Below are 20365 nucleotides of genomic sequence, written 5' to 3' on the forward strand. Positions count from 1 at the left end.
GTTTTGGAGGTGCGCTAATAATCCTTATATGGACGATGGTGTCCACCTCAACGCCTTCGGAAACTACAAATTTTATTGTAGTCTCCGTGGAGCGACATTGAGGGCGTTGGCGCTATTTCACCATTTACAGCCCATCCCTTAAGCGTCTAGACCTCTGCAGGTAATGTTTTATATCTTGTATTTTTATGTCACCCATCGTTTTTACGTGGGTTTTGTTCAGTGCCATTTTCACTATTGTTTTCCAAAGTCGTTATGAGTGTACAACCTTTTGGCCGCTTGTTTATTCAAGTAAGGCCCGATGCACTCGACTTTGGGCTAGTGATCTAATTTATTGCTATGTTTTGACATCCATGTTGGTTGTCCGTAGCTGGCACCTTTTTGACATGAGGCGTATCGCCTGTTGGTTCCAAAGGTTTGTTTGGGACGGGCCTAAATATCTTTTTCAATTCGGTTGTGCCTCTTTCATGCCTTTGCGGCGGTAGTTTACATTCACTGTAGTGTATTCTGTGTGTTCTTTATTTACTTTGTTTTTAAGCCAGTACCATGCCGCCTAAAGCTTCCCGCTCTCGCAAACGAAAAGGTTCATCACAACAAACCATTGGGAATTCAAAACGGGCTACAAGGTCCTCTCGCACTGCCGCTTCTACTACAAACCAAGATCAGTCACTTCCCTTGGAGGCTCCCGGCTCTGGCGTTCTTGAGCGCACTCCAGACCAGGTTCAATCTGGCGCAGTGATCGTCGATGTTGGAGCTCTCACAGCTACGATTACTGCGGCCATATCCCAAGGTCTCCGCGATTCTGGGATCGTCCCACAGTTACCAGCACCTGCAACTCAGAGCGTGGATCAGGCCGCCAGTGCTGCTGTTGTGCAAGCCACAGATGCGCTAACAATGATGCCTGTTGGTATGTCTGGTCAGACAACGCCTTCTAGTGTATTCAGTAGTGCTTCAGTTAGTTTAGTCGCCCGCATTCCAGTTAAACTTAGAGCAAAAATTTGGGCGGATGAATATTTTGACCTAGGAATTTTGTTGTCACACTCCCCGTCTGACATGAAGTTTTCTGTCTCGATTTCTCATGACTCATCTCAACCTAGCCTTTGTCTCGAACCAGCTAACAAGGTTCCACGCATAACAACGATCCATCTATCCTCTATTTTCCAATTGCCCATAATGCACTTTGTTTGCCCCCCAAATTTTGCATAAACTATTGTTTTCAAATTCTCTTGGGAGGACTGCATATTTCCAAAACAATAGTTTATGCAAAATTTGGGGGGCAAACAAAGTGCATTATGGGCAATTGGAAAATAGAGAATGGGTCTCGGCTTTCAATTCCTTCGTTGCTGTGTATACCCAACGTAATCCAGCGGTCACAGCCGATTTACTAAAATATATTGAGGTTGTTAGGGATGTTGCTACCAATGATGAGCAGTTTCGTTTCTTGCGCCAATCCAGCCCGTCTTCCTTCCCGTGGGGTCAGGTTCATTGGGAAATCTGGTTTTGTTCTTTACATAATTTTCGCGGCCACGCAGGTCAGCAAGCACCTCAGGCTAAGTCCACCCGTAAATCCCAACAATTTTTTTCCTAAGGGGACCTGTTGGGCATTTCAAGCTGGGAGAACATGTAAAGGGTGTCAATACGAGCATGTCTGCTATAAGTGCAGACAAGGCCACCTGGCCAGTCAATGCCGCTCCACAACCAACACAACCCCCAAGCCCTGCTCTTTTTCCAGCACAACATCCACCAATGTGCAAAAAGCTGGATGTTATTCTTGTAGATTTTGATGACGCAGAAGCCAAAGGCCTGAAGGAAGCCATGGGAAACGAACAAGCAGAACAGGTTCTGCAAGGTTGTCATGGTCATAAACATAAACTAGCACAAAAAAGAGGAGCGTTTGTTTCTTCCCCTTGGCAGACAAATTTCTCAAGTAGCTGAGAAGGAAAAAGTTAAGAAGTTTTTTCGGATTTTGTCTGGCCACGAAGGCATCCTAGAGGCCAGTGAATTAGTAAATGCCTCTCTAAATGTGTTATTATCAACTACTGAATCTCAAGGATGGAAGAGACTCCGAAGCTGGTCAGAGTGGTGGTGCAGGGGTAATCACCTACAAATGTTCACTAAAGCGTATACAAATTTGAGTGAAAAAGAGCGAAAACATGCTACTTAAACCACTAATCCTGTTGAATCGATAAACATGCAGTTGTTACATTAAAAGAGCTGCAGCCTGAACTGTTAACTTAAAATCTAGAAGACAGGACAAATGCTGCAAAACTGTCAGCAACAGAAACGAATGTAAGTCCAAGGCTGTCCTCTAGCGGTGCCCGGTCGCCTCAGGCGACTAACATTTGGTCTCGGGTGACCGAAAAATAAAACTGCTCGCCCGGCCGGGCACCCGGTGGCACCCGGCCCTCTTGTTCACTGTTCCACACTGTAGTATAGCAGGAGATTGATTGTAAAATTATGTTTTTGGCTGATTGATGTTATTTGTTGGAAAATAGGCTTCCGCACATTACGAAGTCAAACGTGTTTACGCTTGCCAGCGCTGTCAAGTTCGTTCCACATGATTTAACACAAGCTTGACTTTGCACGTGACAAAATGCACGAACATTAAAAAAGTTATATGCGTTGAAATCTTGAGATTTTTTTTTGAGATGATTTAATTTTCATTTATTTTAGTATATTAATAGTTTTCGTTCGTGCAGTGCGTTGGTGTTAACATAAAATGAAATTCTTCGTATATGTAAATTTCTGCCTCTTCGGCTTCGTCTGCAGATGTTTACATACATAGGAATAGCGACAACTTGTTGCACTCTAAATCTTGATAAAATGTAATTATCATTTAGCTTAAATCGAATTTATTTGTTTTTAGACTCGTTGTGGTAATCTCAAACGAAAATTCTTAACGACGTTAGGATTTAGGAGATATTTACGTTACTATTAAAGGATTTTCGTCGGATGTATCACAAGTTTGTCAAAATGCAGTGGCCGCTAAAAATAGTAACAAACAACTCTGCCGTGTGTGAAATTATTACCTTTGGTGAATTGCAAAAAATAAATAAATATAAGTTTGTTTGCAGTTTCATGAATTTCTGCAAGTTTAAATCAATTCGTTTCTTAATCAAATCGAATGGATTAGTATATGTGTAGATTATCATTTAAACGGTGGTTTTCTCAGCCGGACCGTCAAAAGAATAGAAACTCAACCTAATTAAATGTTCTTTCTTAAATTCTTGTTCTTAATTTGTTTTAACTCTCGACAAATTAAGCGCTGAAACAAGAAAAGTTTGCAATTAATTGTTTCAGCCTTAACTTCTCTGGCATCCTTTTATGAAACTAGATAAAGTAAGGAATTTTTGCGAAAAGGACGAAATTTTCCCATTTCGGCGCGAAAATTTTCAATGGGTTTCCGTATGACAGCATACAGGAATTTGCACTTTTTCGACTCACAAAGCCGCTATATTTGCTGAGTGGAATAATTATTCTATAAATCCGAAATGTTGTGTTTATTTTTTGTAAGAGAGACTAAGCAAGATAAGAGGGCAGTAATGCATTACCCTGTCACTTGTTTAGGGTTATACCATAATGTGATCGTTGGAAATAAAACTTATTGTGGCTTTAAAACAACCTTCTTTTACAAACTCTCTGTATTAACATTGATGTAATGTTGTGTTACTGACAATGTCAAAGTTATTCATTGACAAGAAGCAACAAATATATATTTTTAAATAGTGTGTGCTGTTGAATATAATCAACAAGAAATCTTAATTGGTTTTATGGTTTAAATTCATTGCTTAATTAGTTATTAACTTATTAAACCATGATAATATTAATAAATTAATTAATTGAACAATTAATTAGTTTGGGCGACCAACCTGAAGGGCTGGGCACCCTACCTGGCAGGGTTGGGAGCCCGAAGGGCTCCCAGAAAATTTCCTTAGAGCACAGCCTTGAAGTCTCTCGAGTAACGAAGAGCCAAGAAGAAAACATAAAAGTGATCGAAGAAAAGGAAAGCGTTCCAGTTTAACCAAAGCACCCAGGAAGACGACAATGCTCCACCCGATAAAAGAAGAAATATAGTAAGTGGGAGAAACGTTATTAGTATGACAGTTGCCGTAGAATTCCAAAAGGAGAGCCCTGGTGGGAAAGGTGCTCAGTATTTGGGCTGGTTTAATGGAACCATTTCTTCTTACAACAGAAGACCACAATTCGAAAAACTTTATTTTTTTTCTTGGCAAGTGTGTTAATGTCAGCGTTAGACTATACAAAGAACCGTTGTGTATATTTTTTGTAAGCTTTACAAGTGGTTTTCTTTTGCATGTCTGCTTCCGCCAAGAGCTTTTATCTGACTGTGACTAAAATGTGTCAGTAAACGCCACTCAATAACAAACTCGATGAATTGAGTCATCTTGAATTATTTTTTAAGACTTATTAACCACGGAGGACTTCACTGGAGAGAGACGTGAAGAGGAAAACTTGAAGAAATCAAGTGACTAAAATTCAAAACAATATTCAGTACAGCAATTGACAAAGAGTTTATCTAAACATAGCCGACTGGTAAACTAAACCTCATAAATGTAAATTATTTACCTTCAACAACAGACATACCATCCAAGTCATAGAGGCAAGAGGTTTTAGCTGACAAGCTAAGTGAAAACTATAGCAATGGTAAGTAACGTTCAACAAAACAATTTAAACTGGGTACAAGCGAAGTTACCGAATTTAAAAAAACTATTTTTTGTTGTTTCGAGTGTGTGAATGACGACTATACCAAGGATCATCATGTGTTTATTTGGTTTTGTAAGCTTTACAAATCGCTTTCTGTCGCATGTCTGCTTCAGCCAAGAGCTTTTGAATGACTGTGATTAAAATGTGTAAATAAACTTTACTACAATAACTGAAACTTGTTAAATTGCTTCCACTCGAATTATTTTTAAAGACTTAACCATAGAGGACTCCACTGAAAAGACCAGTGAAGGGGAAAGCTTGAAGATATCCAGTGCATCAACGGGCAGAGAAACAAAAGAAAAGGAGGCAGTCAAGAAATCAAGTGAGTTAAATTCAAATCAATATTCAAAACGGCAATTTACAAAGAATTTATCTAAACATATCAGCCATTTACTTTCAACAACAGATGGACCATCCAAATCATCGAGGCAAGAGACTGACAAGCTGTGTGAAGGTAATAACAATGGTAAGTAAGGTACAACAATCAAATGTAAACTGGATGCAAGCAAAGTAACCCTATTCGATTAGTCTATAAAAAGAACCGTTTTGCTTAGTTTTTTTATTAGCTTTACAAATGGTTAATTTTCATATGTATGCATAAGCTAAGAGCTTTGAAATGATTGCGACTAAATTGTGTAAATAAACTTCACTCAATAACTAAAGCTTGTTGAATTGATTCATCTTGAATCATTTTTTTTAAGACTTAACCATCGAGGACTCCAATGGAAAGAGCAGTGAAGGGGAGAGCTTAAAGAAATCAAGTGAGTAAAATTCAAAACAATATTCAAAACGGCAATTGACAGAGAATTTATCTTAAAGTAGCGGGCTGGTGAGTTATAACTCATGAACTTGAATCATTCACTTTCAACACCAGATGGACCATCCAAATTATAGAGGCAAGAGGCTGACAAGCAAAGTGAAGATTGTAACAATTGTAAGTAACGTTCAACAAATCAAATCTAATCTGGATGGAAGCAAATTTAACCCGATTCAAACAGCGTTTTTTGGCTGTTTTAAGTGCGTGAATGTCTATACCAAGAATCACTGTGTTTAGTTTTCTTTTTAAAGCTTTAAAGTCTTTTTTATTAAGCATGTCTGCTTCAGATGAGAGTTTTAAATAACAGTGACTAAATTGTGTAAACAACTTTTATTACAGTAACTGAAACTCTTTGAATTGATTTCACTTGAATTATTTTGTAAGACAACCATGGAGGACTCAACTGGGAAGAGCAATGAAGGGGGGAGCGAATCAACGGGCAGAAAAACAAATGAAAAGGAAGCAGACAAGAAATCAAGTATGTGGACAAATTTAACAACTTCGTCTACAATAATTGGACAGTTATTAATTTGAGTGGTTAGAGCGGTTTTCTCCTGAGTGTCCAAAGCAATTTGCGTTTGCTTTGGTATTACCACCTCAAAAACCAAAACCAATCGTGAATTATGAATGATTTCCTTTTTTGCAGTTCGCTATTTCGAAATGTAAAAGTCATAAATACTGCACAGGCTACGATGAAACTAACCTAGCCGGAGAATGTGCAAACTGCAGTTGCACCGTATCAATGCACTCAATTGCCGACTACGGTAAGCCTTACTTTCACGTTTAACTCATTTCATTGGGCAAAGCATTTTTTAGATATTTTCACGTCAATTGGGAGAATTATTTTGTTCTATTAGAAGAGTCCCTTCCAATTTTTCTGTGACATACCTATGCGAACCTAGCGATCAGGGTAAAACTCTTTCCTGGAGCTACTGTATTCTATATTGTTGGCTTCATCAACGGCTCTTCCCTTCGGCCTCGCTCTACTGTTTGTAGTTATGACGGTTTTCTGATGCAACCATGGCAACTCTACCCCTATGCATTCATGTTATTTTGCTTCGGTTCCCAAATTGATTTCAGTATGGTTGGGCTGCATAACTGGATTTTGTTATTCTGTGCTATTAATCGCAGTGGCACACTGTAGCTGTTTGCCATTAGGGTTGAGTACCTTGCGATTGTGTGTCTTAGAGTTGACATTTTCATTATCTTCTCACGGACTCTTTGCCTGCAGCAATGGCCCCTATATCATTACCGGCTGGGGATGATGACGATGCCTCAAACAGTGGTGAGATTATTTGCTTTCTCCGAGACTCTAGAAATGAAATTACTACAAAGTGATATATCCAGCTAGTTTTGTACGCCACTAAAATGAAAATGTTAAGGGAAAATAATGGTTATGAGCTCCTGACCATGAGTACTAACTACATTCTCATTGGGTTTTGCATTTTTATTTACAGCAAGGAATGTTTGGAGTGAGGTGGCTAAAGCAGCAAAACTAGAAAGAAAAGAGATGCAAGAAACATGTCCACCCGTGCATAAGGGCAAAAAAGGACACGGTGGGGCACGCATAACAGTGGTAGAAAAAAGGCATTATATAACAAGGTGAATAAAGAATTTTATATTGTGGAATTTTCTGTGACATATTTGACAGAGATAAACTTCGTGCATGTAACTCGACACACGCAGACATCCATAAAAATTTTGTGTACCACTTTCATTTTGAAGCTGCAAGTAGCCAAATGAACTGTAGGTTTGAAGTGGCTAAGTCGCTATTTTATTCTGCAAGATGTCCAGGTTTGTCCTGTGTGTATTAAAAAGCGTGATCTGGGAACATTTTCATCTTGTGGCAAACGCATTTTTGTAAGTAGCACCTTTCCGCTAAAGAAATTCAGTTCCTAATTATTTTATGGAAAATCCCATTAAATTAACAACATAACAGTGCACCACCAAAACCGACCAGTATGTTTCTTTGATATCCGATTTCATTGGGTTATCCAGAACTGTTTATGCATCTTTGAGTACAAGTGGGGCATTTTTTAAAAATTGAAGGGGAATATAACAGAAGAGCTCTTTTGAGACTTGTTGTAAAACGTATCGCTCAGTCTACTAGTGGTTGATTGTTGAAATCATTTTTTTCAGCGAATCTCCTAAGCTTTATTTAATTGCTTATTAAACATGCATTTAATTCTAGGTGTCACTTAAGGAAAAGCCTCTTACCTTGTGAACCTCAGAGGACGAGTCTTTGAAAGCTGAGCAGAAACAAGGCCATTGGTTTCGAGATAGACTTTTGCATCTTAAAAACATTAGAGGGACTTCGTTTGGAACAGGATCAGCACATACAGGGCAGCAGTTTCTACCTGTATTGTAACACATTCAATGGCCCTGAGGTATATTTGGCGTCTTAGTATAAAACGCCCTCTTACTGAATTGTACTGAATTGCATGTGGTTTATCTTAAGATTGTCAACTGGCACATTGTTTGGCATGAAACAGATCATTAGTTTTTTCGTTGGGTAACTTCCTTTTTTTCTTTTCTAGCAAAGTCTGGAAGATGATATCAATCCATCACCTGTGGGGAGCTTTAACAATGTATGCCATCAGCGCCCCTTCAAGTTCTAATGTTGCTATCCCCTCAACTAGCCTTGCAGCATCTCAGTCAATGGCCATGCGATCATGAAATAACATTTTGCGATCGCTTAGGAGACCAATGTTTACCACCCAAAAGCAAATGCTTCCCGAGCCATCTACAATGCTTGGCCTTGGGAAGTCCTTGGCCCTTAACCGGCCTCGAGTGACCAAAGTAAATTACACAGCTATACAGTCTACTCCTATTTTTGTCATTATAACAGACAACAAATAATAACTATCTTAGTGTTGCTTCTTAAACGCTACTGTCATTGACTTTAGGGCCAGTAACATACAGCAAGGTATTACTGAAAAGAGCAACTGATTCATTAGTTTTTCTGCTAAGTTTTTTAACAATTTCACTAGCCCAAAGAACGTCACAGGCGCTCCTACGAAAGTTTGGCTTTTTCCTCCTTTCAATACAACAAAACTCATTTGAGTACAGCGTACACTTCGTTGAAATTTATCAAAAACAAACAGATGCAATCTAACATATAACCAGCAGATATCGACGGTTTCTGATGACATTCTCCTTAAGTCATTTAACCAATATACCTAACCCCTAGCGAAGAACAGGTTATACACAAGGCACTGGGAAGACCAGATGCCGAGTGGAATTGTGACGACACAGATGATGATGACGACAAAGACAAAGAGCTCCTTGACCTACTGGTTTGGATGTAGACAATTTCCAACAAAAGAGAACATTAAGAATCTGCTACTAACTAAGTCGTCTTGTTTTAAGTTGTAAAGGGCTTCATGCATTTCCTTGGTGATGTTAGGTGTAGGTGGCTCAGCCTGCTATTAATGGTTCTCCTCATTGCGTCATCTTGTTATGAGTCAAGTGGTCTTATGGCTGTTTCTACTTTAGCGACTATTTCAGTGGCTGGAATGGTGGTCAGTGTTACTGCAAAATTTAACCCTTTTTCTAGAAATGATACCTTCAGCATCACTTAGAGGCCGTGATGATAAGTTAATCACCCATTTGTTTTTGTCGACTTGTGGTGTTAGGTAAATATGTGGTGAAACAGAGGCCTGTTTCTCCTGGACAAGTTTTAAGGGCAGAGAATATCCTTCTTGGATTCTCAAATCACCGTGTTGAGTCATGGCTCTATAGAGATTGGCATCTTCAGGAAAGAAACTCACACAAACAAATACATTGACTTTGCGCACAACCCCATGAAGCACAAGGAAGCTGTGGTGAAAACACTGTTAAACAGGGCCAACTTGCTACCATCAAAACCTGACCTCAAAAGCAGTGAACAAGATCCAGTCACGCAGAATCTTAGACCAAACGGGTATCCTGACGTCCTGTTTAAGAAATGCGTAAGGGACAGAACCAGAGAAAGGCACAGGCAAGAAAGACCACTGGGGCTTGCAGTTATTCCTTACGTAAGAGGTGCATCCGATCGTGTGGGTCGTGTCCTCCAGAAATTCTAGATGTCCCGATCCTCGAATGTGGCATGAGCAATTACAGCAAGTCAAATTTATCGAACGTGACCCTCACACGAAATGCACCAATCACAGCGAGCCAATGTGCATAAATAGCGATGTGTAAATAATTGACCTCATCGCCTGATGAAGACTAGCAGTATTGCAGTCAATATGTTGCAATCAACATCTCAAAGCAATTCTATCGCAAGACAAACAAATAAATGTTCATTCCAATAAACACCTTATATATGCTGGCAGATAAAGTTATAAGTATAAGACAACCCGAAACTTCAATATTACCTCCCGGCAATACAGGAGTCAAGAGGAAGTCAGACAACAAATGGAAAAGTTGTTTGACAGTTAAGTTTGTGTGCTGAATAAAAAGGGACAAGTCATGAGCCGGCAGTTAACCAAAGAGCCATCATTTGCTTTTATAAGAAGGAGTGTAAGTGTGCCATTATTTATAGTAATGTTATTGCTTCTATTTGTATGTGTAATAAATTTTCATAATACAGTGTTTTATGGTAATTCTTGTTTATTAACTGTATGCAAGCAGTTCATAATCTGGCTGGCATTTTTTTGCCATTTTTTGTGTCGACAATTCATCTCACACACACTTTCATGACTCATGCAAACCCGACTTGTGTAATTCTCAAGTCTCTGCTATTCTAAAGATTTTTTACTGTGTGGCACCATCCTTAAAGTTTATTGTTGACTAAATACTCTTTTTCAGTGTTTCAAATGTAACAATGCAATATTATAAGTGAAAATTGATTAATTTATTTTTATTGACTGTAGTTGCAGAAGAGGAGGACATAAACATCAATTACTGTAAGTAGACCTAAACTGAGTTGACCATGTCCACTTCAGGTTAAAAACGAAACTATCTTTTCCTTCAAAAATAACATGTGTTCCAAATGTTAAGAAAGCAATATTATAAGTGAAAATTGATTAATTTATTTTTATTGTCTGCAGAAGAGGAGGACATAAACATCAATTACTGTAAGTAGACCTAAACTGAGTTGACCATGCGCACTTCAGGTTAAAAAGGAAACTATCTTTTCCTTCAAAAAAACATGTGTTTCAAATGTTAAGAAAGCAATATTATAAGTGAAAATTGATTAATTTATTTTTATTGTCTGTAGTTGCAGAAGAGGATGACATTAACAGCAATTACTGTAAGTAGACCTAAACTGAGTTGACCATGTCCACTTCAGGTTAAAAACGAAACTATCCTTTCCTTCAAAAGAAACATGTGTTTCAAATGTTAAGAAAGCAATATTATAGGTGAACATTTATTAATTTATTTTTATTGTGTGCAGTTGAACAAGATGATGACTTCAATATGCATTAGTATAGAATTAAACTGAGTTGACCATGCCCACTTTAGGTTAAAAAGAAACTATCTTTTCCTTCGAAAAAACATGGTCACTTTTTAACAGATTGCTTTGCCCAAATTTTCCTTTTCAAAAAAAATTTGCTAGTGAATGATGAAAATGATGCGTGATGATTAAGTGTCATAAGTGTTCTTTTGTTGGATGTTAGGAACTTGTGAGAACATTTTGATTTTTTTATACCCCCCCCTCCCCCTCCTTCTCTGCTGCATTATTTTAACTACTTTTAGTTTGATTCTGTCCTGTTGAAGGCAAAAATAATTAACATGTACGGTGTAAGCTCTGTATTGTCATTTATGTTGTGTATGGAATCATTTGGAAATGATATGAAAATCGCAGATTTTTAAAAAGTAATATATTCCTTTGAATGTTTGTTTTCAATAACTACTTTCGTTTGATTTCCCTTCACCATTGATAGGTTTTTAATTATTAGTTTCATTTGTGTATATGCAATCATTTTGTGTCTCTGATAAATTTTGCATGGTATAATCTAGATTATAGTTTAATTTGTTGAATTTAATTTTAGTGTTACTTTCTCTGAGGAATCTGTTTCTGATGTCAGCAATGCAATTTCATAACTGACTTTTAACTTTTTTATTTATTATTATCTGCAGCATCGGATGAACAAAGAAGTATAATTATCAGTAAGTGTTTGCTGTCCAAAATGTAACATAGGCCTAACGGAGTAAAAACATTCTATATTGTACATATTAATTTATCTTGTGAGCTGAGTCATGAGACATTAAAAGAAATAGCTGTCTGTCTCCTTTCAACTGCCAAAGATAGGGTAACCCTAAAACATGGAATCCACAATATGTAATCAGAATCTGGAATCTGGAATGCAAAATCCGGAATCCGTTGACTTGCTTAAGATGTTTTAATATTGAGAATGAGTGACGAGAGAAATGATTTACTATACTAAAGGGACGAGCAACAAAATCATAAAGGAAGAATTTTTTTTGTTTTTCTCATTGTTCTGGAAAGAGCTTGACGTGAATACGATTTTTAAAAAGTGGGTGTGGATAACTGTATTTAATAGAATTGCTATCCAGTGTAAAAGTGTTTATCAAAAACGATGCAGACCACTGTATAGTTTATCCAGCACACATGTTGGAATGTGATTCTTGCACATTTAACTATGAGGTGTCGTGTGAGTACTACCATTCTTAGAACATTGAAGTCAGTGCATTAAACATAGCATGGACTGGTGGATTGCATGGAAGCTGTATGGCGTTCAACATGTGGTCAAGGAAATCTAGCATATCTAGCGAAGAGGAGAGTAAAGTAAGTAATTTGCATTTTAATGCGATAGGTGACATCAGTATTTGGTGGTGATTTGCAACGCTGATAAATTTTTGGCTGTATTTTGTGTGCAAAATAATCTCATTCAATGTGAGAGGGCTGTATGTTATTTTTCTGCGGTTGAGAAATTTTGATAGTAATACAGAACGCTCTTGATCCCAGATGTATGATTTAATGGTATTTTACCAATTGTTAGCAGAAATAAATCACGTTTAAGATACTCTCAAGTAATAAATCTCATTTTGCTTCTGTAATTTACGAGACCGTGCACTAAATGAGAGTTCAATTGTTCTTGCAGTATGAAATTAGTTGAGATTCTATAAATGCAGCCCTCTAGCTCCTCTAGCTGCACGAATTTACGTCAACAGAGAATCCTTTTTCCAAAAATTAAGATGTAGAATCCAGACACATTTATTTTGTTGGGTACTTTATTTTTATCGCATACAAACTATGCAACATAATATTTCAGATTTAAAGAACTTTCTTTCTTTGGTCTTTCCGATTTTGTTTTCCAGTTTCTGGCTTCTGGATTCCGATTCTGTATTATACAGTCCATGTCAATGATGGCTAGAGAGTTGGCATATGCCTGTTCAGTGTTAATAATTGTGATGTTACTGACATGTAGTTGCCCTATGGTGCTGTGTACTTTCATTGATAATCTCTTTCAGTGTTTCTGATGTAAACAATGCAATGTCATAAGTTATAATTTGTTACTTTTATTGTCTCCGGTCTTTAATGATGAAGATTGTAATGGCACTATTAAGAGTAAGTGTCATCTAACATTTGTGTAATCAGCATTTTTACTGTCCAGATACGTTGTTTTTAATTTTCAAAATTTGTTGCGTTGCATCATAAATTATATGCACAGTAAGAATGCTAATAGTTTAGTCAATTGCTGTGAATGTCTGCAATAAACAAAGGATTATGGAAATGCTGTTAAAAATTATTTGCTTGAAACGGCCACTAATAGTCAAGCAATTTGTACGAGTGTCTATAATATAGATTGAGTGGAATTATGCAAATGCCTATTAAAAATTATTTGTCCACTCTAATCAATGGTCGTTGTCTGATTTTGTGAATGTTTACTTAGTGAATGATAAAATTAAATGATGCCATGATTAGCTATAGTAATTGGACTGAGTGGAGTACAATGTAGGGAGTAATCATGGAGTAATATGTGAATACGCTATGGTGTCCAATTACAGGTATCCAATTTGAGATTGTTCAAATTGGATACCTGTAATTGAACACCCACGTGATTGGGACCAATTACGTGATAAATACACGCATGCAGAACCAGTCAAAATCGAGAATTTTGTTATAGATATAATTAAGATTCATTATCATTCTTTTATTAGATTTTAGGAACTTGTAAGAACATCTTGATTTTATTATGAAAAAGACATCCCCACCCCTCCCCTTCCTTCTTCTTGGTAATTATTTAAACTACTACTTTCATTTTGTTTCTCTCCCATTGAAGGCAAAAAATAATTAACATGTAGCGACTGAGCTTTGTGTTGTTATTTAAGTTGTGTATAGAATCATTACGCAATGATATTCTCTGAAAATCCCAGGTTTAAAACATTTATAAATTCTTTTCACTGTTTGTTTTCAATAACTACTTTCATTTGTGTATATGTAATCTTTTTTGTGTCTGTGATTAATTTGCATGGTACAATCTACAGTACTTTTTGTTGAATCATTTTCTCTCACAATCTCACGGAACTAAGAAAGGGCAATTACCAAGTGGATAAAAGGGGGCCAAGAAAAAGATCTACCTATTTACGAAAACGCAGCATCGCGGAAAGTTAAAATATACTCAAGGACGGAAATATTGAAAGCCCAGGGCCTCGAAAAAGTAAGGAGGCACTTTTGGAATGCCAAAGAAGAAGAGCTATGTCAAGACGAGGGATTGAAAACATAGAAAGCAACTGCCATACATGGTGTCGTCGACACCTTGTGGACACTGAAGAAAACGGCAGTTCTTGTCACGGAGGCAAATAGCCTACAGGATGAAGAGTTGCGATCAGAAGAAACAACAAAGAAAAAGCAAAAAGCGGGCACGGTGGATAAAAATGTAAAAATAACTTTGAACAGCCACCGCCAACTGCTGAAAGTGAACGAATCTCTACGATCCCTTAAGAATGCTGAAAACAAAACCACAAACAAAAAGGCCAAGATATCGAAAGCAGAAGATGCCGCAAGAAGTGCCATAGGAGAGCTTAAATATGCACAAGAGTCACTGAGGAAGGCTCTAGAAAACAAACGGAAGAACCTTGGGTCGTCCTCCGCATCTTACCGTCAGGTTACACAAGAAATTGCTCACGTACCAACTTAAGAGGACTTAAGGGGAATGCTGAAATTGGTGTTTAAATGCACAAGGTCTAGGGAAGACAAAAAAGAGATTGAAGAAGCAGAGAGTGGAGAGGCAGAGAGTGAAGAAGTGTGCGGTAATTGGAAAACTTCACAGTGGCGGCCTTGCCGCCTTTTTTTAATTTTTTTGTTTAATTATATCAAATAAAATAAATTAAATTTAAATTTAAGAAATATAAATTAAATATAATTACACAAACAAGATATAAAATAAATAAAATTAAATAATTAAGTCGATTAAATAATTCTACGGCTCGAATATTGCACCTTTCAGTCTAAAATTTGGCATGAAGTATCTCTGTTTGAATCTTTATAACCCTACATTTTTGTTTTTGATGAAAATCTTTCAAGAACCGAGAAATGTGCGATTATGTGATGTACCGATACATTGCTCTGTAATTATGTAAATCATCTCTGTGATTAAAAAATTCTACGGCTCGAATATTACATGCACACCTTTTAGTCTAAAATTTGGCACAAAGTATCTCTGTATGACTCTTTTAAATAACCCTACGTTTTTTTTTTTGGTGTGGATCATTCAAGAGCTGAGAAATTAGCAATAACGGTACCGTGCAACGCGCCCATACTTGCTTTGTAATTACATATATATTAATAATTCGCCCTCCTTTAATACATACGCTACAGATCAGACATTTGGTGGTCATTATCTCCATATGACTGGCTAAAATAGAGCCATTCGTTTAGAGCCATTTTATACTCATAGCCGAGCAATTAACGACTTTGTAAAGCGCGTCCAAATATAATATATAAATAATCAAAACAAAATACTCTGTGCCGTACAAAGTTACAATAGCACAGTTGGGATAGAGTAGTTCTACAGTAGTCATGCTGTATGTCCTGGTTGTTGGTTCAAAACTGGAAGGGACATTTTTTTTTGTTACGAGATAAAGTTTCGCTTGCTCTTATGGGTGAAATAAAAATCCTTTTAAATAATTTCGAGCGCGTGCGAGCAAACGTCTTGCTAAATATATATTTGCTTAAAACTTGTAATGTTTATTCAATTGGCAAGGGTTCAGTTTATTAATCTTGGGTGTGTGTGAGCACATCTCACTTGCTAAAATGGTTGGTTAAGTGTGACCTCACGTCCCACTTACTTTTATTGTTTACATTGACTTGTTTGGTTTGAGCGAGCTTTCTACAGAGTTTGGAGTAGGCTAGCCTATTCTCTGTAATTAATGTGTCACTCAGGGCGAGGGTCTAATGTGCTTGACACTTCCCGAAGAAGTAGTACTGCTTTACTCTTCCTCTTTCATGGATGTGGCGTTCAAGGTATTTCCTAATTGCATGTTAACGGATGATCTCAGAGAGTCAATAACAGTGAAGTAATGTTTAAATGTTATAACCAACAACGAAAATCACAAAAAAATGATTGTCACTATCTTGTTTGTGCGGTTGCCCTAGATTTAAATTTAATAAATATAAATTAAATATAATTACACAAACAAGATATAAAATAAATAAAATTAAATAATTAAGTCGATTAAATAATTCTACGGCTCGAATATTACACCTTTCGGTCTAAAATTTGGCATGAAGTATCTCTGTATGACTCTTTATAACTCTACATTTTTGTTTTGGATGAAAATTTTTCGAGTGCCGAGAAATTAGCAATTCAGTGCAACATGCCCATACATTGCTCTGTAAAAATTAAATAAATGCCATTAAATAATTCTACGGCTCGAATATTACACCTTTCAGTCTAAAATTTGGCATGAAGTATCTCTGTTTGACTCTTAATAACCCTACATTTTTGTTTTTGATAAAAATCTTTCAAGAGTTGAGAAATTTGCGATTCTGTGATGTTCCTATACATTGCTCTGTAATTATGTAAATCATCTTTGTGATTAAATAATTCTACGGCTCGAATATTGCACCTTTCAGTCTAAAATCTGGCATGAAGTATCTCTGTACGACTCTTAATAACCGTACATTTTTGTTTTTGATAAAAATCTTTCAAGAGTTGAGAAATTTGCGATTCTGTGATGTTCCTATACATTGCTCTGTAATTATGTAAATCATCTTTGTGATTAAATAATTCTACGGCTCGAATATTTCACCTTTCATTCTAAAATCTGGCATGAAGTTTCTCTGTACGACTCTTAATATCACTACATTTTGGTTTTTGGTGTTGATCTTTCAAGAGTCAAGAAATTAGCAATTCTGTGCAACGTGCCCATATATGCTCTGTAATTGCATATATTTCAATCATTTGCTGCGCTTGAATATTATTGCGACATGCAGAGCAGAAATTGGGTGGAAATTCTCTCTGTACGACAAGCTAAAACAAAGCGATTTTTTTGGGTTTTGTTAATCATAACCGAGTAGTTAAACATTTTTTTCCCAAGCGTGTCCAATATAATATTCAAATATACAAAACAAAATAGTTTGTACCATGCAAAGTTACGATAGCTCAGTTGGTAGAGAACACTTCTACGGAAGTTGTGTATGCCTTGGTCGTTGGTTCAAATGCAAACGGATGCTATAATCATTTTTTTTTTCTGAGTATGCCGTTTTATTTTAACAAACGCAACAGTAAATTTTGATATTTCACTATGTTGAGTTCGAATGCCGGCTATTTCAGAGAGACTTCAACCGTCGATAGAATTGGAACGCTTGTAGTGTAGGAAAAAAAAACACCACTGAGAAATCAAGCTGTTATGCCCCAGGTGAAACTAATTTTTTTGCATATATATAAATAATTCGCTCCCATTCAATATTAACGAAATTTGGTGGACATTATCTCTTTATGACTGGCTAAAATAGAGGCATTCGTTTAAAGCAATTTGTTTCATTCGTTTAATAGCTGAACAATTAACGATTTTTTAAAGCTTGCTCAAATATAATATATAAATAATCCCAAAAAAATTTCTCTACCGTAAAACGTTACAATAGCTCATTTGGGAGAGAATAGTTCCACATGCTGTATGTCCCGGTCGTTGGTTCAAATCTGGACGGAACTCATTTTTTTTTTCTTTTTCCTTTTTTTTTCATTACGAGTAAAAGTCTCGCTTGCTCTTTTGGGCGAAAATTACTTTTAAATTATCTCGAGCGTGTACGAGCAAACGTCTTGCTTATATATTTTCTTAAAACTTGCTAACATTTATTTTGATCGGCAAGAGTTCAGTTTATTTATCTTGAGTGTGTGCGGGCACATCTCATTGCTTAAATTGTTGGTTTAATGCATCAAAAGATTAACTTACTTTTATTGTTTACATTGAGTTGTTTCGTTGAGGGAGTAAGGGGTCGCTATGCGAGGGAAATTCTCGTTCGTATATCTTTATCTTAATTAGTACTAGTTTGCTGGGCAAAAAGCCAACTGTGTGCGTCCAGCAACAATTCTACACAATACAATTCCTTTGTTGACTAGGAAGCTAGGAGCTACGTTGTTTGATATATAAGTGGTGTATGGTCACTGTTGTGCATGTTTAGGAAGTTAAAGAAAATCGTACCTTTCAAAATATTAGCGAGATTTCTTAAAAGTATGGGCGAAATTAAACATTTGAAAAAAACATACTTTTAAATTTCGAAGACTTGCTTCGGACACTCTCTATCCATTATCAGTTTGAAGATGTTTCTTTCAAAATATGACATTTACACGGGCACACGTCTCATTGACATGGTCAAAGAGGATATCCCGCTCCGTACAGTCTCCATGATCGAGCTACTACAGAGTTTGGTATTAGGGTAGTGTATTCTCTGCAATTAATGTGTCACTCAGGGCGAGGGTCTTATGTGCTTGACACTCCCCGAAGAAGTAGTACTGCTCTACTCTTCCTCTTCCATGGATGTGGCGTTCATGGTGTTTTTTAACTACATGTAAACGGATGATCTCGGAGAGTCGATAACAGTGAAATAAAGTTTTAATGTTATAACCGACCACGAAAATCGCAAAAATGATTGTCACTGTCTTGTTTGTGCGGTTGCCCCTAGATTTAATAAATATAAATTAAATATAATTACACAAACAAGATATAAAATAAATAAAATTAAATAATTAAGTCGATTGAATAATTATACGGCTCGAATATTACACCTTTCGGTCTAAAATTTGGCATGAAGTATCTCTGTATGACTCTTTATAACTCTACATTTTTGTTTTGGATGAAAATTTTTCGAGTGCCGAGAAATTAGCAATTCAGTGCAACGTGCCCATACATTGCTCTGTAAAAATTAAATAAATGCCATTAAATAATTCTACGGCTCAAATATTGCACCTCTCAGTCTAAAATTTGGCATGAAGTATCTCTGTATGACTCTTTATAACCCTACATTTTTGTTTTGGATGAAAATCTTTCATGAGCCGAGAAATTTGCAATTCAGTGCAACGTGCCCAAACATTGCTCTGTAAAAAATTAAATAAATAATTAAATAAATGCCATTAAATAATTCTACGGCTCGAATATTGCAACTTTTAGTCTAAAATTCGGCATGAAGTATCTCTGTTTGAATCTTTATAACCCTACATTTTTGTTTTTAATAAACATCTTTCGAGAGTTGAGAAATTTGCGATTATGTGATGTACCGATACATTGCTATGTAATTATGTAAATCATTTCTGTGATTAAATAATTCTACGGCTCGAATATTACACCTTTCAGTCTCAAATTTGGCATGAAGTATCTCTGTATGACTTTTAAAGTGCCTATGAAGTTAAAATTAATTGATGCTTATTTGAAAGACTTTTACAAATAAAGAAGCAGATGCGGATCTTTCAAGAGTCAAGAAATTAGCGATTCTGTGCAACGCGCCCATACATTACTCTGTAATTGCACATATTTAAATCATGCGCTACGTGTGAATATTATTACGACATGGAGAACATAAATTTGGTGGAAATGATCTTTGTACGACAAGCTAACACAAAACGATTTTTAGGGTTTTGCTTACTCATAACCAAGTAATTTTAAAAGCATGCATGTTTAAATAATAATAATAATAAAATATTTATATAGCGCCAGTATCCTGAAAGTTCAAAAGCGCTTTACAGTAGTAACATGTAAAAACAGTATTAAAAAAATATATTTATAAAAATGGTTAAAAGGTTACAAAAAATGCTTAAAATGTTTGTTTAAAGCGCGTCCAAATATAATATTAAAATATACAAACCAAAATATTCTGTATCGTACAAAGTTACGATAGCTCAGTTGGTAGAACACTTCTACAGAAGTTGTGTTGGTATGCCTTGGTCGTTGGTTCAAATCCAAACGGAAGCTATTATTATTCTTTTCTCTCGTTTTTAAGTCAGTATATCATTTTATTGAAAAATTTTAAGGTTGAACCAAGGCAACAGTAAATTTTGATATTTGAGTATGTTCATATAAGATCGAACGCCCGCTATCTCAGTGAGACTTCAACTGCGGATGTCAATAGAATTAGAACGCTTGTAGTGTAGAAAAAACAACACGCAAACGTTTGTTGAAATGAAAAAACAATAAAGTGCGTTCTTAGACACATTTTTCGTTGCTGAAAAAATGAGGCTTTTAGATGATTAACACACAACAAAAGGAAACAATAACAAAAACGGTATTGCACTTATCTTGTTTGTGCGGTTGCCCCTAGATTAAATGTAAATTTAATACAAATAACATAATTCAATAAATAAATAGATTTGTAAATAAATAAATAACAAAATATATATAATAAAACTATTTTTGTAAAATCAATAAAGTTGTGGTTTAATT

General features: G+C 36.2%; 1 long non-coding RNA gene across 1 annotated transcript; it reads left to right on the plus strand.

The window, feature by feature from the left end:
- The first annotated feature begins 6222 nt into the window (after nt 1-6222).
- Nucleotides 6223-7838, plus strand: LOC144651170 (uncharacterized). The gene is made up of 4 exons (XR_013570265.1): nt 6223-6300; nt 6768-6821; nt 6994-7138; nt 7728-7838. It is a non-coding gene; the product is annotated as an uncharacterized LOC144651170 (long non-coding RNA).
- Nucleotides 7839-20365: the final 12527 nt, after the last annotated feature.

This window comes from Oculina patagonica, chromosome 4 (assembly GCF_052425735.1).
Source record: "Oculina patagonica isolate OP01 chromosome 4, crgOcupat, whole genome shotgun sequence".
In the NCBI taxonomy this organism is placed as follows: domain Eukaryota; kingdom Metazoa; phylum Cnidaria; class Anthozoa; order Scleractinia; family Oculinidae; genus Oculina; species Oculina patagonica.